Source organism: Podarcis muralis, chromosome 12 (genome assembly GCF_964188315.1).
Source record: "Podarcis muralis chromosome 12, rPodMur119.hap1.1, whole genome shotgun sequence".
In the NCBI taxonomy this organism is placed as follows: Eukaryota; Metazoa; Chordata; class Lepidosauria; order Squamata; family Lacertidae; genus Podarcis; species Podarcis muralis.
The window spans coordinates 14,283,801-14,300,529 of record NC_135666.1 but is presented as its reverse complement, the minus strand read 5'-3'; the positions used below and the strand labels follow the sequence as shown (position 1 = coordinate 14,300,529).

Here is a 16,729-nt window from a genome sequence, read left to right as displayed (position 1 = left end):
TTCTCTTCTCGTCCCTAAGAATTTGTTGTTGTTGTTGTTTACACTAACTATAAGAAACAACGTGCATTTTCTATCCTAGTGGGGTTGCACAATTATTTTATTTTTATTGTTATCCACATGTTATTTTTATTATTTCGTTATGATTTGGATTGGTTGGGCCAGGTCTAGATCAGTTCTGATGGGATCAAGCCAGATCCAAATTTGCAAACTGGAGTCACAGATTGGCTCCAAGCTTTGGGCGAAACTGGCAGAAAGGGATCAGGTACATGCCAAGGTTTCCAGGTGTGTCTTCCTGTTTATAATATTAGAAATGTATGAATATATTTCAAAACCCAGATTCAAGGTTGTTGGGTTTTTGTTAATATATTATAAAGTCATATGACAGCACCTACAGCATACTCCAAAGCCAATATAATTTCTCAGTGTTGGTCCATTTGTATTGCACATACTGGCCAAGATCCAAATAACTGCAATTCCTCTGCACCCCAAGACATTTTGAATTCCGCTCCCAGCCCTGTGAGCATTCCGAAAAGTTCTTAAGGAAAACCCAAAGACCCTTGTAGCACCCAGTGCAATGTGAGGAGCTGCAGCTGGAAGCAAAGCTGCGCAAAGATGTGTGCATGGAACTCTGCACCCTGAATAGCCTGTACATTGCATCCAACATTAATCGTATTCAGGGCAAAGCCAATGAAATTAATGCACATGACTAACTTAGGGCCATTGATTTCCGTGGGCAAAAAACTTAGTTGAATATAAGTGCCATGTTTATTTAGTTTATTTATTTAAAATATTACAATATTAGCCTGCCCTTCATCATAAATTGCCCCATTGCCCAAGAACCCCACAAGCAGCTGTGGTAGATGGCATTCCATAAACACATCGTGTATTTTGCTTCAAATAGAAGCACCTAGCTATTGTACACTGGAAAGGAAGGGCTGCAGTGTTGGGGCTATGCAAGCGATGTTCCTTTTTCATATAGGAAAACAGATCTGCCATATGAATTCAAATTGCTGCTTGTTTTTACAGAATCCTCTTAAAATGTTCTGGCATTTAGTAGCACATTTTCTTAAATAATAGTCTGTTTGCAATGATGAAAACAAGTGATTTAAGTTTAAGACTCCTGTTCAAACCAATTGTGAGGTAATGGGAGCAATAGAAACTTTAAACAGCATTATCTCAAACCATTAGTTTGTGTCATGTAAATATGTATAAAGTGAGAAATATTAATCAAAATGAGATTTCTCAGAATGTTATCTTCACGTCAGCAATAGATTTTTTTAAAAAAAGACTCATGTTGTTTAGGTTTCAAATTTTACTATCCAATTTTGTGCATACAAAAAAACAAACAAACTATTTTCTGACAGTGCAACCCTGTACATGTCTACTCAGAAATCAGACTCATTGAGTTAAGTGACTCTTACTCTCAATTAAGTTTGTACTGTATATACTTACAGCATGACAGTACAAGCCTCTACATGTTTACTCACATCGTTTATGTCCTTGCCTTATGAAAATTAAAGAGGATCTTACACATTACCTCCTCTATTGCCCCATTTACTCGGGCTTTAGAGACGCATTGCTGCAAATTATACCCAACTCTATAACCAGTCCTGAAGATAGAGTAAAATTTTTGTTAGTTGATGCAAACCCACGCATTACCCATGTGGTAGCGGTTTTTGTGATGAAGGCCATGAAAGCCAGGGAAAGATTTATGGACGACAATGTAAAGACCCCTTCATCGTCTGTTTAACTCGTTGCTCGTTTTCCCTCCTTTTCTACTTTGTGGGAAGAAGGTTTTGTTGGCATAGTATGTAATGAATTTTAATATTTTTAACTATTGTAGTGTTGATGTTTGTGCACAGGCATGGTCCTCACAATAAACGGATTTTGATTGATTGTTTACTCACAAGTAAGTCCCATTTTGTTTACTGGGTCTTACTCCCTAGTAGGTGTCTTTAGGATTGCAGCCTGCTTCCTTTTCTACCAAGGGTGAGCAAGAGAACTCCCAAATACAGCAGAACTGGCTTCTGAAGAATTGGAACTCCCATAAAAAAAACATGGGTACTTCTAGAGTGTAAAATTACCTAACTGCCCCACTTTTAAAAGGAAATGGAGCTATAACAGGTTAAATCAATTTACTTACAAAGATAGATTGAGGCTGCTATCTTATGCATACTTCCTTGGAAGGGAACCCCACTGAACTCAGCAGGTCTTACTTTTGAATAAATATGCATACGATAGCACTGTTAGAAGTCTGACATTACAGTACTTGGAATTAATAGACCTGTATTCTTTTGTATTAAGAAACGAATGTCAAAATATGTGGTCAACTGTGTGTCCTTGTTGGGATTATAAGCAGAAGCGGTTGGATACTTTTGCAATGGGTCTTTGGACAAATGACCCACTTTATTAAATGTTTACAGTGTCCGTGTTTGCTTGGCATGGTAAACCACAGGGGAGAAGCAACAGCAATCTCTGTATTCATGGTAGACCCCTTAACTATTTCGCCACGACATGTGAGCTGGGCCTAGTGCTTGAATAATATATATTCTAGTCATAGCAACGTAGCTTGACCCGCACACAACTTTAGGTGACGTCTGTAGTGATTCCCAGATGTTTTCTGTGAAGATTCTGCCAAACAGCTGCTGTTAAATCAGCTTCCCTATACTCCACATTAAACCACACTCAGCTTGCAATGTCAACAAGTCCCTGTGTTGCTGTTGCGGTTAATGTAAGCGAGTGCTTGTCGTGATGCCTCTCTTTGCAAACCCATGCTAGAATAAACCTCCTCTGCTATTAAGAGCGGCAGGCTGGCCTCACAAATGCCAGACCCAGCTGTAACCTGCTCAAGTGTCTTAAATATGCAATTATTTGATCCCGTAAACATTCCATTCCGTTGGCTTTTTGCTCATGGGTGAGCTTCTGGAAAGGAGCCAACGAAGAAGAAAGGGATTATTATATCTGTAAAGTGGGGGTTGGAGTGAGGAGAGAGATCCTCTGGAGGATGGAGTAGATACCAGACCAAGAGTATTTTCTGTCTTTCTTCTGGGAGGTTTGGTTCCTCTCTTTTGCACGCACCCCACCAACATGTTCTACTTGCTTGGTTTCAAGCACTGTTAACAGCATGCATCTTGAAAAGTCAGGTGTTACTACTGGGAGATCTACAGCAAATTCCCTACTTTTAATCTGAGATCCAATGGGGAGTCAGTTGGCCCTTGTTTGCAGCTTATACAAACCTTAAAGAAATGCTCGCCGTGTCAACCACAGTGATCAGATGGAAGGTCCAACAGTGCTTAGGGGTCTTCAGCACTCCCTGAGCCCTAATCAATAATGTACAGATGAAATGGCTTGCAGAGATATATTTATTCAGCAGAAAGCTACATTTGAGAGGCTTCATATAAGGATAGGAGAGAAAGGGTAGGATATTCAGTCTCTGGGAACAAAAAATTAAACGAGTTCCTGTAAATATTGACTTAATTCTGCTGTTAGGACAACCTTTGGGGAGTAGACCTTCAGGAGCAAATACCATGCCAAGGAGTCAACCTCCCACAATTTCCCCCCTCTCTGCCCCCCCCCCCCCCCGTGCACCTTGCTTTTTAAAAGTATGTTAATTCATTTGCTTTTATCCCACATTTGGACTCAAAAAGAGCCTTCTTGGCTGCAGGGTTGTGATAATTGTTCATTGACGTCTAAATAGCAGGGTAGGTTACTTCAGCCTATTTCCCGACTTGCCCAAAAGGTTTCATGGATCAGCCCCATATATCCTATTCCTGAAATGCTTAGAATTTGCCATTTTTAATATTAAAAAAATCTGAAATGCCTGATGAAAGAGGCATCTCAGGTTCTCCCCTCCCCTCAGACCAATTAAATTCCTTGGAAACACTTCTAATTACTGTCATTTACTTCAGTGGGCATATATATCCCAACTATTTAAAACTCTGGTCAGGTCAAATATACCTTTTGATAATACAGCTTTGGGCTTTTGCACTCTTGGGGCATCTTTGAAAGTCTTGTACATCAAACCCACCAAGGTCCTATAATTTCCTCATACCTCTTTGTAGGTATTGAAATGCCACAAAAAATATGTGAGAACCAAATGTCAAGCTGACTGGTATAACATTTTCAATGATTCGGGAATTTATGATACTTCTCAAATAAAAATCTTTCAACCTTGCATTTTGTCACATTGTTGGTGCTTATCTACCTGGTGTATAGAACTCTTATTTCTTTTGAATTAATAGCAAATATCAAAATCAGACATGATTTGATTGTTCAATAATAGGTTTAGCTCCTTTTTATCATTTATTGACTTTACAGTTTCATCAGTGGACATGGTGCTTTATATTAGTCAACCTAAAGTCTGTTTTTAATATTGTGTTTTAAACAACTTACAATCACAATTGTGTATTTAGTCTTGCAACTCCTGCCCTCTGGAATTACTTGTCAGCCAAAGTCTGGTACCTAGCATTGTGATGTATAGGCACCTGCAGAAGAAGGCTTTCCCTGGGGAAATTTATGAAATACATTTATGAACTATCAGTTTTTGCATCTGAAGAAATTATTTTGCTGTTTTTGGAGTTTGCAGAGATTGTTTAGAATTTAGAGATTGTTGAACTGATTTTACTGTTTTTAAAGCTTGTGTTTTTGTGTTTTTATCTCTTTTTATCTTGTACATTCTTCAATGCATTCATGTTGTCAAGTGGTCTATAAATTGATTGATTGATTGATTGATTGATTGATTGATTGAATAATAACAATATAGCACTAAAACAAAAGTAAGCAGCGTGGACTCTTATACTGGCCTTGGTGATGGGAAATGGAGTCCAAAAACCTCAGGAGGGCTACATGTTCACCATATCTAATTAAAAGGAAGTAAGGGAAATGACATTACACAAGTGTTCTGCCCTGTACCAATTGTACAGGGCAGAAAGGAAGAAAACGTGGAGTCTTTTGAGAGTGCAGTAGAGGAGACCTTTAGATAGTGGTAAAACATAAACATGCATGCCAGTTTTACAACAAGCTTCAAGCAAATGGATATGACACATTTGCATCAGAATGAGGTTCAAAAGGTATCTAGCAATTCAGTTCTGCAGTGGTAGCCATCTAAGTTTTTGTTGTAGCTAAACAACAAAGAATATTGTGGTGGCGCAAGAATGGGCCTTTTTGGCAGTGGCTCCCCATTTGTGGAATGCTCTCCCCAGGGAAGCTCACCTGGCGCCTTCATTACATATCTTTAGGCGCCAGGTGAAAACATTCTCCTTCGGCTAATTAAAGTGTTGATGGTCTTTTTAAGTGTTGCAGGAAGCGTTATGGTTTTGTTTGTTAATATGTTATGTATTTTTGTATTTCCGTACTGTAAACTATCCTGAGACCTTTGGATAAAGAGGGGTGTATAAATTTTAATAATAGTAATGGCACAAGCTTTCGTGGACTACAGCCCACTTCATCAGATGACAGCAGTCAAGGGCATCTCTGCCATGAGCGGTCAGTTCCTTTGTGAATGCCTGTTTGATATCTCAGGTGCTTGAACAGCAATAATGTGCGGTAAATAAGGTTGGGATTTTTGCTGGTTGACTTTCTTATCTGGAGCCTTATAGCCAGATGGAAAAGGGTAGCATTTCTTGCTCTGTCTGAGCCAAGCATTGTATGTCTCGGGCTTAACATTCGGCTAAGCTGTGTGTTTTCTATCTGTGCAACCAAGCTGCGGGTTTTCGTTTTTCCCATCAGTCACAAATGTGGGTACTGAACCAACAGCATAAAGGAAAAGAGATGGAGCCAGGCTGGCATGGACTTGCTAACCGCCACAAAATCTCAGCTAATGCTGCACATCTCCAAAACCTGGGGGCTTATATATTGAAAAGACAAGAGCAGCTGAAAATGAAAATGTGTGGCTCACCATTTGGAAATGCCTGTCATTCCTTTCTTTCACAGTCTTGCACAGGGGTAGGCAACCTAACGCCCAGGAGCCGGATGCGGCTAATCGCCTTCTCAATCCGGCCTGCGGATGGTCCGGGAATCAGCGTGTTTTTACATGAGTAGAATGTGTCCTTTTTTAAAAAAATGCATCTCTGGGTTATTTGTGGGGCCTGCCTGGTGTTTTTACATGAGTAGAATGCGTGCTTTTATTTAAAATGCATCTCTGGGTTATTTGTGGGGCATAGGAATTCCTTCATTTTATTTTCAAAATATAGTCCGGCCCACCACATGGTCTGAGAGACGGTGGACCAGCCCACAGCTGAAAAAGGTTGCTGACCCCTGGTCTAGCAACTGCTACCTTCGGTGGCGTCATGTGTGGTGTGGGCTTTCCTGCAGCTTTCCACTATGCCAAAGTTCTATTAGCCAAACTGTATTATTTTAGTTGATTTTTTAAAAAATGGTAGTGGTAGTTATTATGTATTTCTTACAATTATGAATTGATTTCCATTAGGAATCCCAAAGTGATTATTCATGGTCCTAAAACCCTGTAGTGGAATAGACAGAAGCAGTAGATGAAAAACAAATATAAAATACCCAAATTCTGCAAACAAGTTCATAACAGCTACTTGCCCTCAGAAACAAGCCTGCCTGCTTACATCTTGTGGTTTATGACTTATCAATGACATAGCATTGTGATGGGGTGAGGGGTGGTGGTGGAAAGACAATAAACATCCGGTTATCAAAGGCTTATTTATCTAGTCATCTAGAGGTGATTCTTACTCAACACAGGCTACCAGATAAGTGACTCATTACAAGCCAAATTATACAGTTAAAATATGATTAAAGAATGAAGTAAACGAAAATGCTACTCCATAACAGCAGTGGTACCTCCGGTTGCAGACAGGATCTGTTCCGGAGGTCCGGCCGGATCCTGAGGTTTTCACAATCAGAGATACCACTTCTGCGCATGCACACGTGGCAAAAACCCGGAAATATATTTTCAGGTTTGCCACTTATGTATCCTGAAGTTTACGTAACTGGAGGGATACGTAAGCGGACTGTACTAGCGAATACCTCCTATTGTAAGAATTTCAACAGATGCTAAGTTCCAGGAGAAAAGTTTGCAGCTACTGAGAATGGCTCTATCAGTGCAATCTGATGGAAGCTCCCTTCCCAGGTTAAATGAGTCTAGGATTGCAGCCTATGTGATCTAGCTGTCCTGATGTGGCACAGAGGTGCAAAACTGTGAGTTGTACAAATCATATGAGTTTGGGGATTCAACCCACCACCAATTCATTTTCCTGTGAAAAGACAGATCTTTATAGATGAATTTATTCAGCTCTCAAATTTATAAACAGCTTTGTAGCCCAAGATTCTCAAAGCAATCCATGCTGGTAAAATCAAGAAGAATGAAAAGAAAGTCGTAAAGAACAATTTCAAAACAAAGAAAGCGTAGCAATGAAAAGCCATAGATATTGAAACACCGGATAAAAACAATTTAATTTCCAATTGAAAACAAACAGAGCATCTAATTATCAAAGCAGTCTGAATCTGGCAATCGTTTGAAATAACCGTCTTCTGAACTTGCAAAGGGAGATGGATTAGTGAGCCTCCCCAAGGATGAAATTTCACAGCTAAGGCATCACTACCAAAAAGACCCCTAACCATATCAGATGGTGAGATGGTCACAAAAGAATTTTAATGGAAGATCGCAAAGCATGGTGAGGAACCTATGGGATGATGAGTTCCTTCCTTCAGGTAAACAGGGTCCTGGCAGTGTTGAGTTTTAAAGGTGAAAACCAGCAGTTTGACTTGTGCTTAGAAACCATCAGCAGGTGAGACACTTCTTAATATGCTGCTATTGGGCAAAGCTCATAGTGCAGTGACACAAAAGACTTATCTGTGGTGGTACAAAATCTATGGATCTCCCTCTCCTCAGAGGAACAGCTGAAGCGATCACTGTTTAGTTTTACCTGAATAATCTCTTCACCTAGGCCTATGGAGAAGTTCGATCTAAAAGGGCACCACTAAATGGATTGCTTTCCATCTGCTGTCTTGTAACATGTGTTTGTTTTTAATTTGTTAACTTTAATTTTGCTGTTTTAATGTAGTGATTGTTGTGCAAAGCAGATGGATTAATCTGATCTCCTGCAGTTGGCCTGATCTGTGTTTTAGTCTGATACGCTGATTTACTTATAAATAAATAAAGGAGCTGTAAACATAAGGGCTAGCTTCACAGTGAGAGGAAAGGAAAGAGAGCTTCAGCTCTGAGGCTGGGCATGCCTTCACCAGCCTGCTGTATTGCAACTATGCATTAGTTCAGTCTACAAATGCAAAGAAAGGGGTCTACTCCCCACACCAACTTCCTTGATGATTATCACCTTGTTTCGCCACTTGTTGCCTGGACCTGGACCTGAAAATGGAATACAGCGGTACCTCAGGTTACATATGCTTCAGGTTACATACGCTTCAGGTTACAGACTCCGCTAACCCAGAAATAGTGCTTCAGGTTAAGAACTTTGCTTCAGGATGAGAACAGAAATTGTGCTCCGGCGGCGCGGCAGCAGCAGGAGGCCCCATTAGCTAAAGTGGTGCTTCAGGTTAAGAACAGTTTCAGGTGAAGTACGGACCTCCAGAACGAATTAAGTACGGTACTTAACCTGAGGTACCACTGTATGGACCAATTCATGGGTGCCAACCCCCTGGGGCGCTGGGTGCCCAAGCACCCACAAAATTCCCCATGAAGGGGCTGGACACCCACAAAGTTCAACGCTAGGGCCATGCACGCTTAATGGCACCCATGGTCCCGGGCACCCACGGCCATGGGGCCAAGCTAGCAGTCCTGCCTTCAATTAATTTTCTTAAGACATATTTGAATCAGTATGGTGTAAGGTTATTTCTTTCAGTCAGTCACTAATGGTCACATTAATATATTTAAACCAAGTCTTATGCTGCCCCCTTGCAGAATTTCCTAATGAGTAAATTATAAATGAAACAGCACCAGAATTCCACCTAACATAGGTCTGCATTTTGTGAGAGCCCTTTCCATACAGATCATTTCACAGCTTCCCTTTTACTACTCAAGTAACAAGATGTGATTCCATATCTCCACCCTTTTAGACTTCTCTAGTTTCCCCCTTCTTTTGTGCATCTTGCTGATGAGATAATATTCACTCTTCTCTCAAGCAGTCATTTTCTGGGTAATTTATTTAAGTACCCATTGCTCATTTCCCCCTCTCTCTTTTAAAAGCCTTCTGGGAGTGGATTACCAGATTATACATTTAATCTACTTTTGGAACTTGTTTCTGCCCCGCACTACTCCTGTTTAGATTTTAGAGCCCCTATCTGCAATACCTTCCAGAATATAAAAGTTAGGACTGATTAGCATAAATAGGGGTATATTTTCAGATGTTCTGTTGTAAATTGCGAATGCTAAATTATGTACCATCTACTCTGTTAGCAAATTTGCCATTTGCATATCTAGATACATTAACTGCAGTGTAGATTAAAGTGGTTTTAAATATTAGCTCTAGCCATTCCGGCAGATATGCTTTGGTGGTCTAGGAGGGAAGCCAAGTTCTCATAATGATACTTAATAGCCCCATCGGTACATGACATACACAGCTTATTTACATAGTCGAGGTTCAGAGGCTGCTACCTGAGCACTGTTATTCTGATAAACAACTCTTGTTAGAGCAGAAAGAGGATTTCCATGTTATCTCCATAAACTGGAGATAACCTTGCTATTGGTTAAATTATACTTCTCCAGGGGGAAAACTGGAGGTGACTTTAGAAGTGCCCCAAGTCAGGAGCAACAATCTTGTTGCTCTCATGTTGCTGGGGGCTGAATCCTAATGTTCAGTTACATGAGCAAATGGCCCACAGTGGGTTTTATCCTTCTGAGTCACAAGTTAATCTTCTTGTGTTCTTCTCCCTTTTTCTTCCCTTCTGTTACTCCCAAACTCCATACATCCTCTTGTCCCACTGATTTCCCCTGGGGGGAAACCACTCATTTTCCCCAATTATATTTTATGAAGTTTCAACTTTTTTTACATATACAGTCAAAACACAGTTTCATCTTTTCTCTTATTCTTGTCGACTTCCCACCCTGTTTTCCCTGCTGTTGTTGTTTCCCCCCTTCTGCTGCATCCTACTTTCCATCTATCGTATCCTAACCACAGTGTTATAATCTAATTACTTCTGATTGTTGCTTTAGCGCTCAACTGGAGCAAATGGCACTTGGAATTTCTACGTATTGCCATTAGTTCTGAATTAAAGCTAAAGAGCTTTGAATTGTGGTGCTGGAGGAGACTCTTGAGAGTCCCATGGACTGCAAGAAGATCAAACCTATCCATTCTTAAGGAAATCAGCCCTGAGTGCTTGCTGGAAGGACAGATCCTGAAGCTGAGGCTCCAATACTTTGGCCACCTCATGAGAAGAGAAGACTCCCTGGAAAAGACCCTGATGTTGGGAAAGATGGAGGGCACAAGGAGAAGGGGACGACAGAGGACGAGATGGCTGGACAGTGTTCTCGAAGCTACCAGCATGAGTTTGACCAAACTGTGGGAGGCAGTGGAAGACAGGAGTGCCTGGCGTGCTCTGGTCCATGGGGTCACGAAGAGTCGGACATGACTAGATGACTAAACAACAACAACAACAAAGCTAAAGAGCAGGTTTTCCATGGGAAAGGAGGGCGGCAGCTGCTTGGACCTGTGTTTTCTAGGCACGCAACAAGTGTGGACGAGCCTTAAGTATATCCTTGAACCTTCCTTTACAGTTCCCAGAACCACAGGCTGCTACTGCTAGATCTTTGTCAGGGTAGGAAATTGGGGGGGGGGGGGGGAGGATGGACACAAAGATGAAATCCCTTTGACATCTCATCATTAAAGATAAGACCCCCTAAACATTTTTTTAAAAAATCTTGCCCTCTTCCACCCATTTGAATTAATTTGCTCCATCTCCTGAAACACAGACTTTGACAGCCCTTACTACCCTTACTAGTTTGTTGCAATGACACCCAAATCCAGGTTTTCATATGATATTCTTTTCTTTTTTAAAAAATAATATTTTATTAAGTTTGACAATGGGGGGGGGGAAACATTCACAAAAACCGTATAAAACATACAAAATTTCACAACACAAAACTACAAACATTTAAACTAACAAGGGAAAAAGAAAAAATCAATACACACATAAAAAGGTAAAACACAGATCACTCCTTTCTATTTTCTTATCTTTGATAACTTATTTTCCCGACCTCCTCACGCCTCCCTTTTTTGTATCCCTTTTTGACAGTTGGTTCAGCAAATTCATATCCTATTACATTTATCCTTACTTATGATATGATATTCTTGAACCTTTAGTAGATGTGCAGCAGGGAGGGTCAGGGTGTCTGGCTGTTAACCAGAAGGTTGGTGGTTTTAGCCTTCTCAGGGATGGCTGCGGATAGGAATCCTGAATTGCATGGGATTGGACTAGATGACTCTTGGGTACCTTGCAACTCTACAATTCTATGGTTCTAAGAATCACGCCATGCCTTGGAAGCCTGAAGGGAATAGGTAGCCTGTCTTGGAGGGGACCTGGCACTCCCGTAGCAGAATGGCTTGCACCACTGGAAGTCTCATTTCCCCCGCGACTGACTTTGCCCTTCCAGCATAGGCTCGTCATGATGAAATTAACAATTCCACAGCATAGCAGGATTCCAAGGAGCATTATCAGAACTCAGCCTGACAAAGATGAGATTTGAGACCATAAGCATTACTTCTGCCGTTACACTTGCTGCAGATGTTACAAATCGGTAAGGTTTTATTCCCTATCTCTGTTGGTTTTGGGGGGGGGGGGGAGTAGCCATTCCTGCCAGGAGAACAATGGACTGTTTCATCGCAGCTGGTTTTTTAAAATAAAATTAGATTAGAATCTAATCCATGTGAGCTATTTGCTCCCAATGTAAAAACAAGCCATTGGCAATTAATATTGGTACAACGAAAAGCAGTAATGTGTTACTGTTCTCTTCGGGAGAATGAATTAAGAAGATGCCACATTTAAAGAGAACAGCTCTTGTGAAAACATCAAGTCATCTTACGTCACAATGGCACGCCGTATGGTAGCTTGCGGAGTATGGCATTAACCCTGCATAATAAAGAGCTAGCTGAAAGGTCTCTTGGGTAGCTGGTGAACTAGAAGAGAGTTGTGTCCTGAAGGCATTACGTATGAATGATTTGTAGGCAGGCATTTAAATAATAGTAATATTGCATATGGATGAATCTTATTTTTCAATTTAGTTCTATTTCTATTTACAATCTTATTAATAATTTATTTTGTCTTAGCAATAAAAAAAAGCAATATTCATTGTATTTTAAAACGCACTCACAACAACAGCCCTTTTGTTCCCATAACCTGCTATCTGGAAAAGGAGTGTTGCACAACAGCATAGAAATGTAGGCCTGGGGAAACCCAGTCAGATGGGCAAGGTATAAGTAATAAATTATTATTATTATTATTATTATTATTATTATTATTATTATTATTATTATTATTACCCTGCCCATCTGGCTGAGTTCCCCCAGCCACTCCGAGTGGCTTTCAACAGAGCATTAAAAATAGAATAAAACTTCAAACATTAAAATCTTCCCTAAACAGGGCTGCCTTCAGATGTCTTCTAAAAGTCAGATAGTTGTTTATTTCTTTGGCATCTGATGGGAGGGCGTTCCACAGGGCAAGATAAAATGGGGAGGGGGGTGTATTGCCACATTGAGCTCTTTAGAGGAAATGTAGGAAATATATATTTTTTTAAAAAAACCACCATCCATTTTAACAACTGGTGCTTCCAAGATGATCACCACCATCTTAGGGAAGACATCCCGTCCCTCTTTCACAAAGAAAGGATTGGCTCTTATAATATGGTACCTGCTATAACACAAGTGTAGATATAGAAACAAGTTTTCCATGTCATAGAATCATAGCAGCATAGAATTGTAGAGTTCGAAGGGACCCCAAGGATCAACCCCCTTCAATGTAGGAATCTCAGCTAAAGCATCCATGAGACGATCCATCCTGTCAGAATTATTGTTTTTATTCCTGTGGAAAAAAATAACATCTTCCAAATTAAACAATTAATCTGACTAAGGCTGCAGCGCTGTATTCACTTACATGTGAATAAGTCCCATTAAATTCAGCAGAGCTTACCTCTGGGTGAGCATGAATAGGATTGCACAGTATGATTTCTCTAATTGGGTAATGGTCCTAACCAATACTGTTAAGTACTGAGCTGTTGTGTTACTGGCTACCAAATACACTCCCAGAGAGAGTGTAGCTTTTCCTTTCCTATCCGTGTTGTGTTGGTCTCAAACTGAGCACACAACTGTGTCAGATGTGGGGAGTGTTTTCCTTTCATTAGCAGTCACAGTTAGTCCTAGAGAGAAAGGTAGGGATGAGCTTGCTCCCCACATCTAATATCCAGGATGCGGTCAACTCTCCAGTGAGATGGAGAAGATGTGCCCAGGACTCATTTTGTCTAATGACTGATGATGGCACTGATAATAATATATCAGTCATATCAGATGCTGGAACCACAAAGATGTGCTCCTTATCTGGTAAAGTAACCAATTGAGCATAAGTGCATAGCTTTCCCTGGTATGATCAAGGACAAGTAGATGTCAATCTGTCTTTAAAGAACTCAGATGTGAAAATGCAGATCTTCTAATAAAAATATATGACGTGCCCTAAGAACAGCCTCCATTCCTGACGACTGTTAACAAAATGGTTGTGCTTTGTGTGGAAAAGGTGTTTCGGATAAGATTTTCTCCCTCTCTTGTAATAATAGAATCCAAGGTCATCCAATGGCGTGGAATGTTGGAAGATTCAAAAGAAAATACTTGGTTAACGGTAGAATTTGGTCCCACAAGATGTAATGATGGTCACATACTTAGATGGTTTCAAAAGAGGATTAGATAAATTCTTGGAGGATAATGGCTATAGGTTAGCACTCCCTCCATTGTCAGAAGCAGTATACTGCTGAATTCTGGGAATCGTAAGTGAGAAGATAGTTCCTCTCTGTGAGCTTTCCATGGACTTCTGGTTGGTCACTGTGAGAACAGCATACCATGCCGTCCAACTTTTGGAGACACAAAACCAGGATCCACATCTCCTGGGGCGTGCTCCCTAGTGAGTCAGGTGACCCACGCCTTGCTCTTGGCCTTGAAAAAAGTGCTTTTTCAGGGCAAGATCTTGCACGACATCCAAAAATGTGCACCTTGGGGCTCTGCATGGGGCTCTGCATTGCTTTTTCTTGAGCACCATACAAGATCATAGCACCCAAAATGGCCGCCACGATCACACACACACAAAAATGAGATGTCCCATTTTTTCCTTTTTTTTTTATAAAACTTTTATTAATTTTCAAACACAAAATAAACACAAACAATACACAATACATAAACAAACAAACATTAAACATGTATAATTTTCATAACCTTCTTTTCATAAACCTTACTTCCCGGACTTCCCCATGCCTCCCCTTTTCTGCATCCTTGTTTTTACATTTCTTCAGCAACTCCCTCAATTAACCAATTGTTCAGTTCATTTTCTTTTAGGTTCTTCTCTAACTTATCCAATACAGTTACAATTCTCTATTTCCCAATCCCTTGACATTTTAACACTCATCAATTTTACAACAATTTTTAAGATACATTTTAAATTTCTTCCAGTCTTCTTCCACCGCCTCTTTCCCTTGGTCATGGATTCTGCCAGTCATCTCCGCCAGTCCCATATAGTCGATCACCTTCGTCTGCCATTCTTCCAGCGTGGGTAGTTCTTGTGTCTTCCAATACTTTGCTAAAAGAATCCTTGCTGCTCTAGTGGCATACATAAAAAACGTCCTATCCTTCCTTAACACCAATTGGCCAATGTCCCATTTTTTCCAGCAGGTTTCTTTTTACGTGTTTTTATATGGGAGATTCATAATCTGTGAATCTGTGAATCTGAGAACTGTGGGAGATTCATAATCTCCCACAGTTCTGTTGGATTGCACTTGCTTATTTTTAAACTGTTTGGGTGGATTATTATATACAGGACTGGTAATGAATAAGATATTAAAAGATCGCCTTTATTTCTAGAAATAGCTTAAACTGCAAATTAGTTTACACTTAAGATTTTTCCCCCCATTTACTTTGGGATCCTAAGTAAAAAAAATTGTTTTTTTTTATTCAGTTAACAAAAATAATCAACAGAATAATGAGATCATCAAAAGAAAAAGCTCATTCATTTGTTGTCAGATCTGTTAATGATTCAAAGGTACCAATGCTTTCTTTTGTCATGAACTCTGTGATATGCCACCCATAAGAAAAGTGACAACACATTTGTTATTACTCAGTTCAGTTTTAAATTAAATTAAAAGACCAGTGGCAAAATTACATCTGGAATCACACAAGCCACCCCAGCAGAGACAAGCCAATTGGATGACTGATCAACAAAGACTCAAAATTCCTGCTACATAGGCCTGGTTGCATTCACCTCCTGTCCAAAGTTACATGATAATATTTTTAAGATGCTGTATACTATGCTGGATCCACAAGGTCAGACCTTTAAAAGGTGTCTAAATTTAAACTCCCCCTAATCACTGCATATCACTGAAACCTGTGCTTCAAATCCACGCCTCAACTATTTTGGCAAATTAAAGCAAATGATAGCCTGGTATCTGGTGACCTGTGGAAATGAAAGCCAAGCCCTCATGTGGCTCCTGTTATTTTATGCAATGCCAATTGGTGGAAGGTATCAATATTAGATGATATCCTTTTCTCTACCATTCAGGGATTGTATCGTATTGGCCTAACTCGAATGGGCTTCTGGCTCCAGTGATTGCAATGAATGAAAATGTATTAGAATTCTCCTAATCATTCTAGCACTGCTAACCCAAGTTGAATTGAGAGTCCTCTAGTACAGTTATCCTTTAAGACCTTTTCTAGCAGGGGAAGGAATTATCCGGAGTTTCTGAGATGAAATGTGACTCGGTTTTGTTCTCCCTTTTATTTCACCACTGCCGCATTTCTTGCTTGTTTGCCTGAAGGCTTCTTATCCCTCTCCCTCTTCCCCTTCCGTCCCCCTCTTAATATTGTTCCTTACTAGGTTTGTCTCAAATCTAACCTCATCCTTCTTTGTCTTGTCTGTTTTCTCTGATTTCTTTATTTCGAGAGAGAGGCAGGGCCATTGCCATTTCACCCCTTTCCCGGAGAAAAACAACAACAGCAGTATTCCTTTAGAAAAACAGAAGGCGGCAGCTTTATTATAGGTTTGAAATTGTACCAGTTCAAACAATTCAAGAAATACAGTTTCAATAACACGGGAGCTTGCCAGTGAGCAGAATATCATTTGAGAAATTACTACTTGAAAGGATACCCGCCTGCCTGCTCCTCATCCAGTGTGTGAGCTGCGCCTTGTCTTCCAAATTTTTAAACCAATTCCCAGAAGCGCTCACATTTCAGCTGCCATGCAGGTTGCTCTTTGACTCTTTCCATGACTTCTTTCCGTCTCGGTGAAAAGCTCTTCCTGCTAGCTTTCTCAAAATGTTTTAATAAGAATATTTTTTTCCCCACTGAAGAAATGATTCCTTCAAAGGGATTTGAAACAACCAAAAATAAGTGTTTTTAAAGTTGCAAGTATTCTAAACTAGCAAGATCCAGCTGGCAGTCAGTGGGTTGAGTCTGTGAGATATTTTTCACCCCTGTTCACAAATATTTTTTCAGCACATGCGTGTGAAGTCATCTGTTGACATGTTGATGGGGCTGCTCCCTCCATAACATAGGTTTTGCAGATACCA

General features: G+C 40.2%; 1 protein-coding gene across 2 annotated transcripts in view; it reads left to right on the top strand.

The window, feature by feature from the left end:
• The window catches only part of PTPRN2 (protein tyrosine phosphatase receptor type N2), a 647,226-nt gene that overhangs the window by 448,258 nt on the left and 182,239 nt on the right, over positions 1–16,729 (top strand). The gene's annotated exons all lie outside the window — the stretch shown is intronic.